Source organism: Pogonomyrmex barbatus, unplaced genomic scaffold, assembly GCF_055798465.1.
Source record: "Pogonomyrmex barbatus isolate J1 unplaced genomic scaffold, ASM5579846v1 scaffold12, whole genome shotgun sequence".
In the NCBI taxonomy this organism is placed as follows: domain Eukaryota; kingdom Metazoa; phylum Arthropoda; class Insecta; order Hymenoptera; family Formicidae; genus Pogonomyrmex; species Pogonomyrmex barbatus.
The window spans coordinates 5,458,459-5,473,809 of record NW_028297108.1 but is presented as its reverse complement, the minus strand read 5'-3'; the positions used below and the strand labels follow the sequence as shown (position 1 = coordinate 5,473,809).

Genomic DNA, 15,351 nt, shown 5'->3' with positions numbered 1-15,351 from the left:
AGACGGCATACGGGAACGGGGGTGTATGCTAGGCATCCGCAGAAGAGGACATTATAAGGAGTTATGAGGTCCTGCCTCATACGTGAGCATCCTTGCCTCTGCCTCCTCACCATCGCATCCTCTACTCTCACCCTCCTCCAGCCTCCTTTTATCTTTCTCTACCAACAGCGTCTCCTTCCCACCCCTCTCCTCACAACTGCGGATCCTTATACACAAGATCTGTGGCGGTTCTTAATGTCCTCTCCCTTTTAATGCCCCGCTCGGTTTGCCCTCGAGGTCGAACCACGAACATTTCTGCCCGCTGCCTTCTTTTTCGTGGCCCGATATTGAGTTATATGCCGCGCGTATTTATCGTTCAAAATCCTTTTGTAAAAGACTGCGGGAGCGATGTTCGAGAAAGAGAGCGAAATACATAGAACAGAAATCGGCCTAGGTTACATACAAATTATATGCAAAGAAACATACAAAAAAAAAAAATAAATACAAGAAAAACGATTATTAAACATCGGTATAGAAGTTTCTAAAATTTTTCATTTTTTTGCATCAATAAGAATTAATCGAAAATCATATTTAATTATTGAAATATATTATTTATTATCTAGATTAAATATTGACTTATGAGATATGAATACTAATGCATAATACTATATTAGTGATAAAATATCTAATAAAATATAGTAATTTTCATCCGATCTCAAAAATCAAGCAAGATAGTAGATCGATATTTGGATAAGTGATAGCTTTTTCACCAATGAATCAATATAATATTGGCAATAAAATATTACTTTTGCAGTATTAAATTTCTTTAAAAATAAAATGAGTTTTGCATTGATTTGTTATCACAAATTGCACCTTTAATTCTATCCAAAAAGAAATTTGGAAATTATTCTCATTTTAATTACAAATAAATAAAATATTTGGGGAATGGCTTAAGTTCTGTAATTTCAAATTTCTATAGAATGTTCATTCGAATCGAGTTTTTCGGAAAATAAGACATTTGTTATTATTGCATATGTGTCATGTCATTCACGAAATGAATGTAGAACGATCAATCGTATGTCACGAAAACGATTCTTATGAATAGATAATTTCACCGCTGGAAGAATCAACCGCGCAACGAGATCGTAACCCAGTCAAGTCCGTTCACTTGATGATAGAAGAAACTCATGCCGGAGGGTCGACCGGTGGAGAATCGACCGAACTAGATCCTAGTAAGTTTTACAGCTCAGGGTTATAGCCTCGACGAGTACGGCACAGGATCGCGACGCGTGTACCAACACGAGGTCGAGACCGCTGTCCATTTCGGGCCCGAGGGATAGTAGTGGTGGACTCCTCTGCGTGGTGATAATGGCAACCCCGCTGGTTCACACTCCGTTTCCCACCCTCACCTTACGGGAGCACCTTCCAATACCGGTGGCATTGCTACCCCATTCTCCGTCTCTCTCTCTCTCTCTCTCTCTCTCTCTCTCTCTCTCTCTCTCTCTCTCTCTCTCCCTCTCCCCCCCCCCTCTCCCCACTCACTTCCTTTCCCTTTCTGTTTTTCCTCTTTCAGCTTTCGTCCTCTACTTACTCGACTTCCAACCACACAAACCGTAGTATACCACCAGACACTATGAATGGGAACCACGTGTACCCCCTTCTGCCCCTCGTCGCTTCGCTCTTTTTCTCTCGCTCTCCTTCTGCTTCGACTCGGCTCAATGCCACCGAAAGCCTGTGGATTCCACACGTCGCAAACCTTTCCGATGCGAGATGTGCACGTGAGGATCGCCCGATCACAGCACAGCGTCCGAGATCCGCGGTATGTCGGCTGTAAAGACAACCGTGACGCTTTACGATTCGGCGTGACGATACCTCGGTAGATTGACGTTACCGCGATAGATACACTGAATGCTGCCGAGAATCTCTCTTTTATAAAAATGTGATTAAAAAAAAATATAAAAAATATTAAAAATTACAAATGTATAAATAAAGAAAAATTAAAGTCACGAATTAAAGTCAGGTGCAAGAAGCACTTTTAAAGACTGTGCTGTTATAAAATATTGTAACTTATGAGACATTTGAAAATGAAGAGTAATTAATGTTAAAATTTACACGTAAATATTTATTACATTTATACAATGTATGCTATGTAGAAGTAGATTCTGTAAAAATATCATTTAATATGCATCATATGCATTCTATAAAAATTAACATAATTAACGTAATTACATAATTAAGCAGATCTTTGGATAATATTAGAATAGAACAATGTTTCTTTATTCAGATTTTTGTAATACGTTTAAAAATATAATTGAGAAAAAAAAATATCATACAAAATGCATCTATTTTATGTAGACATTTTGTAGATATTTATGATATATATATATATATATATATATAAAAGTATTCTCTCATGATAATTATCCATACAAAAGTGAGTTAAATAGAAATTAGAGCAGTAAAATATGAATACAAATAAAAGAGCAGTGTCTAGAAAAAAAGTCTTCTTCTTGTAAGAAGGAAGTTGTCAGTATCCTAAATAAGAATCATAAAAGTGAAAGAAAAAAGATTAACGAATTCGGAAGTACTTAAGCATTTTTACGGTTGAATACTGCAGTTGCTTTGTCCTGTTTGTCCTCAAAAGAAAAGTTCGAATAAATAGGGCAACAAATCTGGTTTCAAAATCTACTATGCTTTTCATTCTGATTTCCAGGTTATCTGATAATTAGTAATTAATAAAATTAATATGTCTTAATATTCAAAAATTAATTTTTATTTTCATATTTAAACAAAAATTTTAAATAAAAACAAAACAATTAAAAACTATATTAGTATAATAAATTTCTGTGTATAATATTTAAAAATACAGATTTAGCATATAATATGTTTTTGTAAATACGATTGAAGATTTTTCTTAGAATTCTTTTAATGTCACAAATCTCGAATTTCTTAAATACTTTTATGAATCTTTATTTCTTAAAAGATCTTTTCTTGGCATATTCTTTAAGATGATTATATATGAAAAAACTTATTAGATTAGACAACAAACAAATCTTAACAAAATCTTACAAATCTTAACAAAAAAAGAGTTCAATCACATGAATTTTCATCATTAGGAAAAGTGTTCAGATATTCTCATTGATGTGTCACATATTATTGAGATATCCAACGAACAATTGTATTCTAATTTCTCTGCACCAATGACTAATGTTATATTCATTTTAATATGGTTTGACGGCCAATATTAGAACCTGAAATATTAATTTATAATTGAACATAAAAATTATAAAAATCCAATACATCACGAAAAGTTGTTGCTTAGCAAGTAAAACAATTATCAATTTAGTATAAATAAAATTACTTTAATTAACTTTACAAAATTCCATAAACAATGAATTCAAAAATAAAGGAAATATTCAAAATAAAGAAATAAAACTTTGTAAAAAAGATTTCTTAATCTCAAGGAAATCACAATTCTAAATAATACTAAAATATTGTAATTATTATTTTTATTTATTATAAAGCTATTAACAAAAAAAAGTTTTAAAAATATAATAATAATATTTGGAGAATTGAAAAATTTTATTCATGCATATTTGTAATTTCATGTTAGAATAGAATGTTAATTTAGATCAATGTGAGAGTGCAAGGAGAAAAATAGAATTCCTTCCTCATCCAAATGTGTACTGTATCTACATATACGTAATCAGTAAATATACTATTCAGCGATGTAAATCGTTATATTTTCAAAACTTTTTTTATAATTTTAATAAACTATGAGCGATTTAAAATTTTTCGATTAATAATTATTCGGTATTCGAGATTATAGACCTTGAATCTTCTTTTCAACTTCTTTTATTATCAAACGATTTTTTTCTAATAAAGTTTTCTAAAGATTCTAAGGTAATTTCGAGAAGAAAGAAAATTTTCTAAACCCTATTTAAATTAGACTCTTTTCATATCAAATTCTATAGAAATTATGTCTTTTCAAAAAATTTATTATTTACGCCTCTTTTATTTCGACCAGCTACGCTATTGTTATTTTAAAAGACGCAGGTAACAGATTTGAGTCGATCTAATCCCTAGAATTTTCACAAAAGTGTTCACAATTTTCAAAATTTTTTTTAGTTAATATTATATTATATTAAAATATTATATTAAAAGCATTATTCAATAAAATATAAAACGTATAGTAATAAAAAGTACATATCACAAAGAAGATTAACTTATCGCACATATTGCCTCGCCACTGAAGAGCAGAAATTTTAACATAAATATCTTAACATATCCAATATCTATAAAATATCTATAATATATCTATAAAAAAAAATTACAAAACACAATAAGGATAAAGTAAGAACAAAAAAAAACGATGCCCTATCTATGTCTTGTCTAAGAAAGCGAAACGATATGAGTTTTCAAAGGACGAAGGAATAGAAAAGTCAAAAAGTAATGTTATATGTCTGTAGAAATCAGATCTATTAATCAAAAATACACAATATGTAAATGACCGCATAGGTAATTTACATAAATTATGTTCCTTTCTTTTGAAAAAGGAAAATTGAAAGTAAGGATCAATCTTCCTGAAGGTATTGTTATGCATTAGAAGAAGCTTACAAATGAAAAAATATGATTTATAGAATTTTTTCAATAATCAACCTATAGGATATTGATTCAATGAAAAACTATCGAATCGAAGATAATTTATGAATTTTACGTTATCTACAACAAAAAGCTTATAGATATTAATGTCTACTTTCAAATTGAATATTCAGAATCACTAGGTGTCTTTGTTATTCGTCGATTGTTAACCTAGGATGAAATAGATGAAATGGAGATTATTTCTAGATATATTCTTAGACTTTCTTTACAAGCATAATTCCAACCGTCGCAAAGAAGAAAGATTCGATTCAGCAAAAATTTCATAAATTTTGACTTATTAATACAGACAAATAAATGCAAATATTCTTTTGTGGTTTTATTTACATTACATTTTTAATTAATATGTAAGAAATAAAGAATGGTAAAAAGTTAATAAATAAAAAGTTAGATATTAATAAAAGATTGAAAAGAATTAGATATTAATAGAAGATTGAAAAATAATTATCATAGGAGAATTATCGCAGTCATGCAGATTATATCACGGATAATGAATAAAAAAAATCTGAATTTGAGTCCAACGTCATATTGAAGTGACACATAATAAATAATAAAGATATAAAAAATCTAATAAAAATAAAAAAGATCTATAGATAAAAGAATTTAGATAAAAAAATTTTTTCTCGACATAAAGTCCATATAGTAAACACGTACTAACGAATAAATTTTTATAATATTTATAATATTTATAAACGCACTATAAAAACTATCATGTCTTGATATATATATATATATTAACTATAAATATAAATATATATATATATATATATATATATATATATAAATAGATTATCTTATATACTTGCATACAGAAAATATTTATAAAATATAGCTTATAGTGTATTTTTTTCTTATTTTCTCTTATTTATTTCCTTTTTCATTTTTGTATTTTTTCTTTTAAAATATTTGTATTTGAATTTCATCAAAAACACTGTAACAATATTCAAATCTTTAAAGAAGAATAGTTTCTAGAATGTTTAATAAATATTAGTTTTTTTTTTTATCTTTCTCTTTCATTTTTTATTTCTGTTTTTTCTTATTTACAGTGAATTCTGATCGGTAAACGTAAATCATTTTTTTTTGACTAATATTTTATTATTCGGATTCGAACAATATTTCAAACATTTACCTACTTTCACAACGGGCGGCAAACCGTCTACTGAGCGAAGAATTTTTCTCGATATCTAGTAAAATGCTTCAGAAGAAATGCCATTATATAAATCAACAAATTTTCTTATAATTTATCATAAATTATGATTTATCTGTTAGAATTACGCGATACGAGCACGAAATTCAATAATTCTGCGATCAACGATATCTTTGAAACAAATATTCGAACTTGTTCATAGAGATGTCATGTCCTATTTTGTCCATTTTAATATCAAGACATTTACCTTGGGATTGAATTGGTTTACATGTTCAGCTGTGGGTAGATAAAGAATTTTATAGATTTTATGTTATATCAATATTGCGAATCTTTCTTATTTATTTGAAATTTAAAATTTGGATAATTTCGTATTCAATTGGAATTAATTTTAGCTTCATTCAATTTAAGAAATGCAGAGTTTATCTAAAAAATTTAGAAAGAATAAACTATAATTTATTTATTTCAGCATAAAAACAAAAATATTTTATTTTTTCCAGATCGTTTTGGAAATAAAAAAAAATTTAAAGATTCGCAAAAGTTCGTGTTTTTACTATTTATACATATATTTCATTATCATTATAATATATTAACGTAATATGTTAATTTGTCTGTGTGTTTGAGAATTTTACCATTAATATTACATACGAAAAAATAAGCCTCAAATTAAACGTTATTGGCAATTTCTTCAATCCCAATATATTTTATATCTAGCTTTTCAATCGACATTCTACAACGTTAACGATGGTTCTTGCGATGTTGAAAGTTATTGGTATAAAAGAGCGCGTTGAGAGTCTGAGGGCGCATTGAATGACGATGCAGTTAGGAAGCGAGCCTGATTTTCGATTTACCAAGTGATAACGCAATCTACATCAATGCTAGATACATTTCCGTTTCGATAAAGGAGTCATCGCTCGGTCGAGGAGATCGAGCGTTGATTGCTCATTACGCGCATGTTCCGGGAATGGTTGCGAATGTGCCTACGATTATTATTTGTAGATGCGCACGAATGAAACGCAGGTGTATTCATATTAATACTCGAGAAATGAGAGAACAAGATAAAACGATATTATAATTACACTGGTAATTATAATATCACGCGGCGAGCAATGGCTTATCTTAAGATTGAAGCGAACGAAATATCGACGCATTAAATTATTCTGTAAATGGAGAGATAGTGAGTGAAAACATGGATATAGCAAATGATAAGAGCTAAATTCGGTTACATGCAAAAATGACAAGATGATTTTCGTCTTCCACTGGCGTTTTTGATCGAAACTTTGAAAATGTAAAAGGCATGCTAGAGAGCATTGAATATATCCTCACTTCCCATACACGAAACATAATGTCTTCTTTGTTTTAAGTTTTTTGATTTTCCGATTCCAAAGAATCAAAATAATATGATTATGACATCTATCTTCATGAAGGTTAGATATATCTCTTAATAAAAATACATATCATTATATATAATATTTTTGATTCTTACATACTGACTCACATTGCATTCCACCACGTACTTAAAAATTCAACATCACATCAAAAATATTATAATATTGATCTATCATTGCAATAACATAGTCCTTTTTCATTTCCATAAATTTTCACAATAGATATATTCTTGAGAAGCGGAATATTACTGGTTTCGACTAACAATATAAAAGTTTTAAATATTAAAAAATTTTCAGCTAATTTAAAAAAAAAATTTTTAAATTTATGATATTAAAATTAATATATTTAAAATATGATAATATGATATATTAATATAATATATAATTTCAAGATTATAAGATTAATTTTTAAATGTCGTAAGCAATATATGTTAATGTTAAATAATTGTTAAACTAATCATAGAAAAAAATGTATCAAAAATTTGATATTGAAGCCCATCTGAAATTTACGATATAACATTGATCACGTGACAAGTTTTACAAAAAGGGCAGAGTTTCTCGGCTCTCTTGTAGCCTTCAGTTTCAGGTTCTCTTCGATTTCTAAAAAGGTGAAGCAATGTTCAGCGACGTATTTCTACTGGATGGGTGACCAACTTAGAAAAAAGGGATGTGTTCTACTTGGCACCTCACATACTCGTGAACTATTATGTCCCTTGCTCAACATTCGGTAAATAACAAAAATAAAATTATTTAAAAAACATTGCGAGCATCCTACGCAACCAAAATAAAAAAAAATATTTGTTCACTTTCCTCTTCCCTATTACACGCTATAAATACTTAAAAGAAGTACTTATACACTCCTTTTATATTTTAAAGGAAAATTATTTACAACATTGTCAAATTTAATTTATCAATTTTTTTTTAATTATGCATCATTATGGAATAATGTAACAGCAAAGTTAGATGCTAATTAAGCGTTTCAAAGAATTAAATATTTCAAAAATATATTACAATAATTATCAAGTATTATTATATAAAATTATTAATTATATAAAAAAGAAAGTTTTAAATCAAGCTATGTATTTTCATATATAAGCAAGAACATTATAATCTTCTTAAAAAAATTTTAGTCTTAAGTTGATTCAATTTATATTAATGCAAGTATAGATGTTATATAATATCATATAAGCAAAAATATTATAATTTATAATTTTATTATAATTTTCATATAAAAGATTTTTAGTCTTGAGTTAAATAAAAGTAATATTTGCAGATTTAACCAAATCATGACGAAAATTTTTAAGAAGATTATAATATTCTTATCATAATATTACTTATATATGAGAATATTTGTCTTGATTTAAGAATAATTTAAGAATAATTTTTTTCTGTGTATAACATACGTATATACCAATTGCCGGTTAATCCAAAAGATTAATAGTAGTAAAATTTAGGTTCTACTGTGTCTACTATTTGACGTTGAAATACTTGTTAATTAATGTAACATTCAAATATTAAACACTGTTAATTAAATGTCGTTCCATTTGACAGAAATTTCAACTTATTATTAGCTACCAAGAATAAATTTGTACTAAAAAATTAAGTGCTTTGGCTTAATTAGTATTAAAATGTTCCATCATTAATATACCTTAAAGATATCATGGAATTAGATATTCCAATTTCAAAACGATTCTTGATCACTTTCGCGTGAGTTTATTAAAGGTAAAAAGACATGAAGATTCTGTTGGAGCCTGGCCTGTTGAAGTCCCTGGGCTAGTCGCGGATCTGGTCAATCTGAGCTAATTGGCTCCATAGGTAATTATGCGCAATTAGGAGTAGGCTGATTGCATCTCTCTCTCTCTCTCTCTCTCTCTCTCTCTCTCTCTCTCTCAAACTTTTATGCGGGATGCCTCTCTTTCTCTCTTTCTCTTTTCCGTTTAGACCTTCGTGCATCTTTTACCGACTTCTCTTTTATACTGATGACTGAATCGAGAGACAATATAAATTGGTGGAAGTGGGACTACTGCTGTCGAAAGAGATGAGATTGTGGAAGGGTGGACTGACAAGGAGAAAACAGGGTGAGAAACAGAGAAGAAGGATAAGGGGAAACAGAGAGATCGCCGCCAGGTACACAAATTATCTGGCGACGAAAAAACAACGGAAGAGCAATTAAATAATACTACGTCGCCACATAGTAGCGTTCTCTACCGCCCTCTAATTCTAACGGGTGTCCCAAGCATCTTGATATCATTATTGTAAACTTTCGTTTATAACAAGATTTATAAAGTAATCTGAAAAAGGATCTTTTTGGAATAAAAAAAATTATAAATAAAATACATAAGAAAAATTATATTAAAATATCAATTTAATCAAACATTGTTTTAGCAATTTTTATAAACTACACAAATTTGTCTTTAATTTTCTGCTTTAGTTATTTTCTAAACATTATTAATCCAAAACGCTAAAAATATATAATTAATTCCTCTTAATAAATAACAAAAAAAAATATAAAATATTAGTATAGCGTATAAATATAAAGAAGTTGTTGAAGTTGTTGAAGAACCACCCGTTATAGCACATCATGGCAATATCCGAAGACTATGTGTGGTGGTTAGTTGGTGCCGATGCATTAGAGCAACCCGACTCATTACCGCTGGCACAATTAAGGCCCAATTTCGTGGGCATAATGGCCGCCAATCTGACCGCACAAAAAGCCCATGCTCGCTCTCAAGACGAGCCGGAACCATGCCGCCGTCTCTGCCTAATAACCGACAAAATTCACTGGTTGGCTCTCCAATCTCTACAAATCTAGCTTTCTTCCCCTAATGCGAGAGAAATCACAACATTGTGTTCGCAACATTAATTGGAGACTGCGAAACGAGATTAAACTGCGTGAAAAAATTTCTTGAAGAATTCTAAAAAAAAAAAATATTCTATAAAAATTCCATTAATTATATTTATATTACATAATAACATACATTTATTTAATACACAAATAAGTATGGATCGTACATCAAATTTCTAAGGTCTCAAATATCAATATTTTCTATATTTTTTTTATTAATTGACTAACAGTACATTGTTATTATCATTTTTACGCTTTAATTTACAATTTGGAGTTTATCAATCTAGTTTCGTAAAATCAAACATTTAAATATTATTGAAACGTTTTTGTTAAATATTTTTGCAATGCAAAACAATGGTCTAAAATTTGATGGATCTTTTCCGCTATAGCGGGAAAGCACTTTTGAGGCTTTAACAGTCGCGTTTCCTGTGCTCGTGAACGCGCAGGCATTCGAGAGTCACTATGCTCGTTGGAAAATTCCTTTTGCTGGCTAGCCCGCGTGAATCTATCGGCGGTGTAGAATCGAGAGAATCGACGACGAAATATTCGAAAACTGAGGCCACGCGGAGGAAGGGCGGGGGTGCAACGCGGCAACGGCTTGGATCGGACAATAGCCGACAATGGGATCGCATCCGATTTTTGCATGCCAATTTCGCGCCCGCCATTGTGCCGTAGACAATGCGCCAATAATTACGCTAAACGGCGACCATTCATACGCCCATTCGGCTGGATTCAAACCGGCCTTTCCGTATCCATTATAGTCGCGCAGCGCAAATAATCGTTCCGATGCGCGCTGCTTCCACTTTTTCGCGGTGTGTCGCACAGGTGGCATCTATCATCGATTTGATGTTGCGACCGGAGCACATTTAGTTTCGAGCAGTTTCGAAAACGCGAGATAGCCAAAATGAAATTTACACAAGCTTCTATTTTTTATCTCTTTTTTTCCCTTTTTTTTCCCTTTTGTCACTTCATTATTTTTGTAACATAGTGCATAGCAATTTCAAATACAATTTTTTTTATTATTTTGTGTTATTTTCTTTCTATACCTATTTCTGTACTATGTACTTTAATTATCAATTAATATTTATTAATTATTTAAATAAGATCAATTTACAATATTTGATCAAGTGTGTATTATAAAAGAATATTTTTTTTATTTAGATATTTAATATAAAATAAAAATAATAAAAAACTTTTATATTTTATCGTTACAAGTTGTTTTCACAATTTTTTATACAATACAAATCTATAAATCTTGCTCCTAATTGCACATAATTACCTATGGAAGTCAATTAGCTTAGATTGATCGGATGATCAGCGATTAGCCCAGAGGTTTCAAGTCTTCAGAGTCTTCATGTTTTCATGTTTTTAGGAAACTCACGTGAAAGTGGCCAGGAATCATCTTTAAGACTTTTCTTATATCTGAGTATCTGAATTTTCTTATATCTTTTTCTTATATCTGAATATTCTTATATCAAATGAATAATTGTATAATCGTACAATATTTCACATAATTTTATAACAATTCAGAATAAATTTGATTTAAATTAAATTACTCTAGAATTCTTTTCCGTAATATCTACATTTAGTTTCTCATTTGTAATTCTCATTTGTAATAGTCGCGATAAATGGAACTCATTCGTAAGTTAATTAAATCGTACTTCCGTATTTATTATATGAATAGAAATAATCATTTCATTATATTTGCTGGTCCTAGCAAAATTTAGCAAGATTGAAATTATCATCTCAGCATTCTACGTATAATATGTAGTTATCGCTGGAAAGAGGTTTACAGCTTCAAAGAAGAATTCAAAGTAGTAATAGAGTGTCGCTTTTCTTTCGAATTCAAGACAGGCTGTATGACGAGTCCTGGAGATGCTGAAAACATGCCTAAAGTACATCCTGGAACGATGTTCCTCGCACGCGCGAAACGCGCGGCGTGTCATCTCGTGCGTGCACGCGGGAGAATCGGACGCGGTTTTACGAAGGAACGGGAGAGAACGGCGCGCGCTGTGCGCAAATCGGATTTTCTTTCGTTAAACTTCGTTCGCAACGGCTCTTTCCTCCTCTCTCTCTCTCTCTCTCCCTCACCCTCAGCCTATCTTTCTCTTGAATACTCTCCCAACCAGCCGTGCCGTCCCGCTTCTCTCGTTCGCATCGTACACTTTTCTCTTTCCTCTCGCATCTCGTTAGATGCACCTCGCGGAGGAAGAAAGTCCACAAAGGAAGTCGGAGTGCATCCAGCTTACGAATGTTGAACAAGAAGGAGAGATGGGAGAGATTGCAGAGTGACGGAACGATAGGGACGAGGGACGAGGGACGAGGGGCGGGAGGGGGAGGGGGGAAGAAGGTAACGCGAAAAAAAGAACTTCCCTCTACCCCCCCCCTCTTTCGCAAATCGCCGTGGAGAGGGGGCAGAGGTGTGAGCCGTGGTGCACAGGGCTAACCGGTCGTTTATTATGCATCGAAATGCCAGCAACGATGCCACGCGAGTGGACAGGACGTTGTAAACGCTCCGCAAAAATGAACTAACGGCCGGCGCTCTCTGAGTGATTCCGCGTCGCCCCGGGGCACCGCGCGTGTGGTGGGGCACCCCGTCTCTTTCCCTCTTCGTCCTCCTTCCTTCTCTTCGGCAAGAAGAGCGGCAAGGACGACGTGTCGAGTTCCTTCTCTATTCGGTTGAAATTAGATATAATAGCCGCGGCGCTGAATCGCTTATTGTATTCGTTAAATCAGTCCTGAGAACCGCTCAACGGATCTCGAATCCGCTCGGTTCGATCGAAGAGCCGCGTGTATAATGATCTTTAATTAATGATAATTTAACACGTTAAGCGAGAGATCTCTGATGACTGATAGCTATATTTCTTCTTGTTAATTTTTTTTTTTTTTGAAAAAAACAAGGATAGTATAAAATATCAAAGCTGAATCTGTTCTTTGTAACTGAATTGATGCATATTCAAAATAAAATAAATACGTACTTGAGTTGCTCAATGAAAGAAAGTTTTAGTGCAGCGATAAAAAAAACAGACCTAAATATTCTTTCTTGATCTCGCGCCAACTTACATCGACGTTGACGATCTTAAATCTGATCTTATTTTTTTTTTTTTTTTTTGCGTTCAACGAAATCATCCGTACGGAATAAAACATAAGTTCTCAGTTCCACGATAATTGTAAATTATTTTATATGCGAACTGTGACGTTTGCGAAGTCGGTTTACTTCGAGTACAGATGCACTTGAGCGGCATCACCCTTTCGACAGTGCGCGCAGGAAGCGTGCTCTTCCCCACGCGTGAAATTACGTTTAATAGATACAATACTACTTTAATGGGGGTACACTAACAGAGTATATTTTCCGAGTGTCCGCGCTCTTACGCTACTCACGCCGGAATTCATTTTCCTTTTGTTTCGGCAATACGTATCCTTTTTACTCACGAGAATACACGCCGCGTAGTATCTTAAACGTTTCTACTCTCTTATAAACTGGAATCGCGATAATAAAAGCAAGAGTGTTGTGCGCCTCGAAGAAATTTCTATAAAAATTCACGCCAGTGCGAACAAACCGCTAATTGCTCGCGATCAATTAATATAATAAGCTGAGATAAATTTCAAACAGTAATATGGTTAATAATATGGTTAATAATATATTGTTCAGTAGAATTGGATCTTAGGTATAATTGTATCTTAAGTATAATTTTATTTTTTTTATTAAATTTATATATATAAATTCGGAACAATAGCTTCTTTCGCAAGCTACTATTAACTTACTATTGACAGACTTTTGCTTGCAATTAATTTTATTCCTATTGTAATATCCTATTGTAATGATCTTTAAAAAAGTTACGAAAGTTGAAAACTGTGAGATTGAAAATAATTAACGGTATCTATATTTCTAAATGAGAACAGTTTCTCTCGTTTGATAATACATTGTTTACTTCTGCCTAATGCAGTGTTAACAGTATATTGTATTTATATGTATTGTATTTATTGTATTATGTCGCGTGTGATTTCGCGATCACCATCTAGCATGCAGTCTTATGCACTTGTTTAATAACGAAAGCTAGCTTGAGTGACAGCGACAGATACACGGATCATTCTAATCGTGCAAGTCGATCCACGGCAATCTGATGCGAAAGATAACTACGTGCGCGCGCATGTATATGTGTGCACTTTTGTGTGTGTGTGTGTGTGTGTGTGTGTGTGTGTGTGTGTGTGTGTGTGTGTGTGTGTATGTGGAATAGGATAGGTGTGTCAATACGAACGGTAATTACTTCGATTGCTAAGTTAAATAATTATCACCGGGGATAGGGACTCGCTTTGTTGATTAATCAATGACTCACCGTTCTGCGACCTTCGTTCTACGAACTTCTGCTGACGTCACACTCTTCGCACAAGTCTAAAACGCAAAAAAATTTGCATTAAACGACGATGTTGAATTCAAAAGAAGATGGAGGCTGAATAAATTTGCACGCGCGAGACGTCTCGCACGCGCACCAGATCTTTTATCTATAAATTTAATCATGCAAGAAAATAAATATATAACGCGTTCTGTGCGCACGCGAGAATCTTATAAAGAAGCAGAAATGAAGCTCTTTTCCTCCTTGTTTCTCTCTTCCTCTCTCTTAATGCAGAGTCTTATTTATGATCAACCGTTAAAATATTTATACTCTCGTTTCTCGGTCAAAAACGTATTTACATGTTTTTTAGCGAGCAAGTCTCTAAACTCATTAAATATATACACGTATGTGACTTTTATTTAGCATGACCTAAATGCTGCTGAAGAATTGATATTGATAATTGATAATTGAATATAAACTATAACACACAAAATTCAAGAGAATTAAATTTTTATATATTATGAAAAACATATCTTTTGTAAAAAATTTCTATCGTTACCAAGCCATTATTGCACGCATCCACAAAGAAAATTAATTTAAATTCATCAAAATTACTGGCTTTAATTAAAATTCCTAAAAGAAAAATAATATTCAGATCAAATGCAAAAACGTGATATATATATATATATATATATATTGAAACTCTTTTTGTATTACTTATATCATCCTTTTTTCTTTCAGGGGTTCATTCTCGTTGTGTCTGAACGGAAAGACGAACGAGACCACTATGATCACGAGTCCGCGCTCGCGTTCTTGCAAAGGGCCCACCGCAGCTAATTAGCTTACCGCTGATAAAAACGATATTAATTTTCCGCGATTTATCGGTCCAGGGGCAATGTCGACGCGCCTTCGCATATGCCCGTATCGCATCGCGGGGAGATCGCAAAAGAAAAATCCAGTCAGCCGACGTAACCGTATGCGATTTAGCCAGTGTGATGGTTC

General features: G+C 32.2%; 1 protein-coding gene across 4 annotated transcripts in view; it reads right to left on the bottom strand.

Annotated features, from left to right (window-relative positions):
• LOC148937666 (uncharacterized) overlaps positions 1-15,351 on the bottom strand; it is a 137,479-nt gene that overhangs the window by 113,917 nt on the left and 8,211 nt on the right. For all 4 annotated transcript variants that reach the window (XM_089071631.1, XM_089071633.1, XM_089071634.1 and 1 more), the window contains exon 2: positions 14,353-14,408. The gene's annotated coding sequence lies outside the window, so the exon portion shown is untranslated. The remainder of the gene's footprint in view (positions 1-14,352; positions 14,409-15,351) is intronic.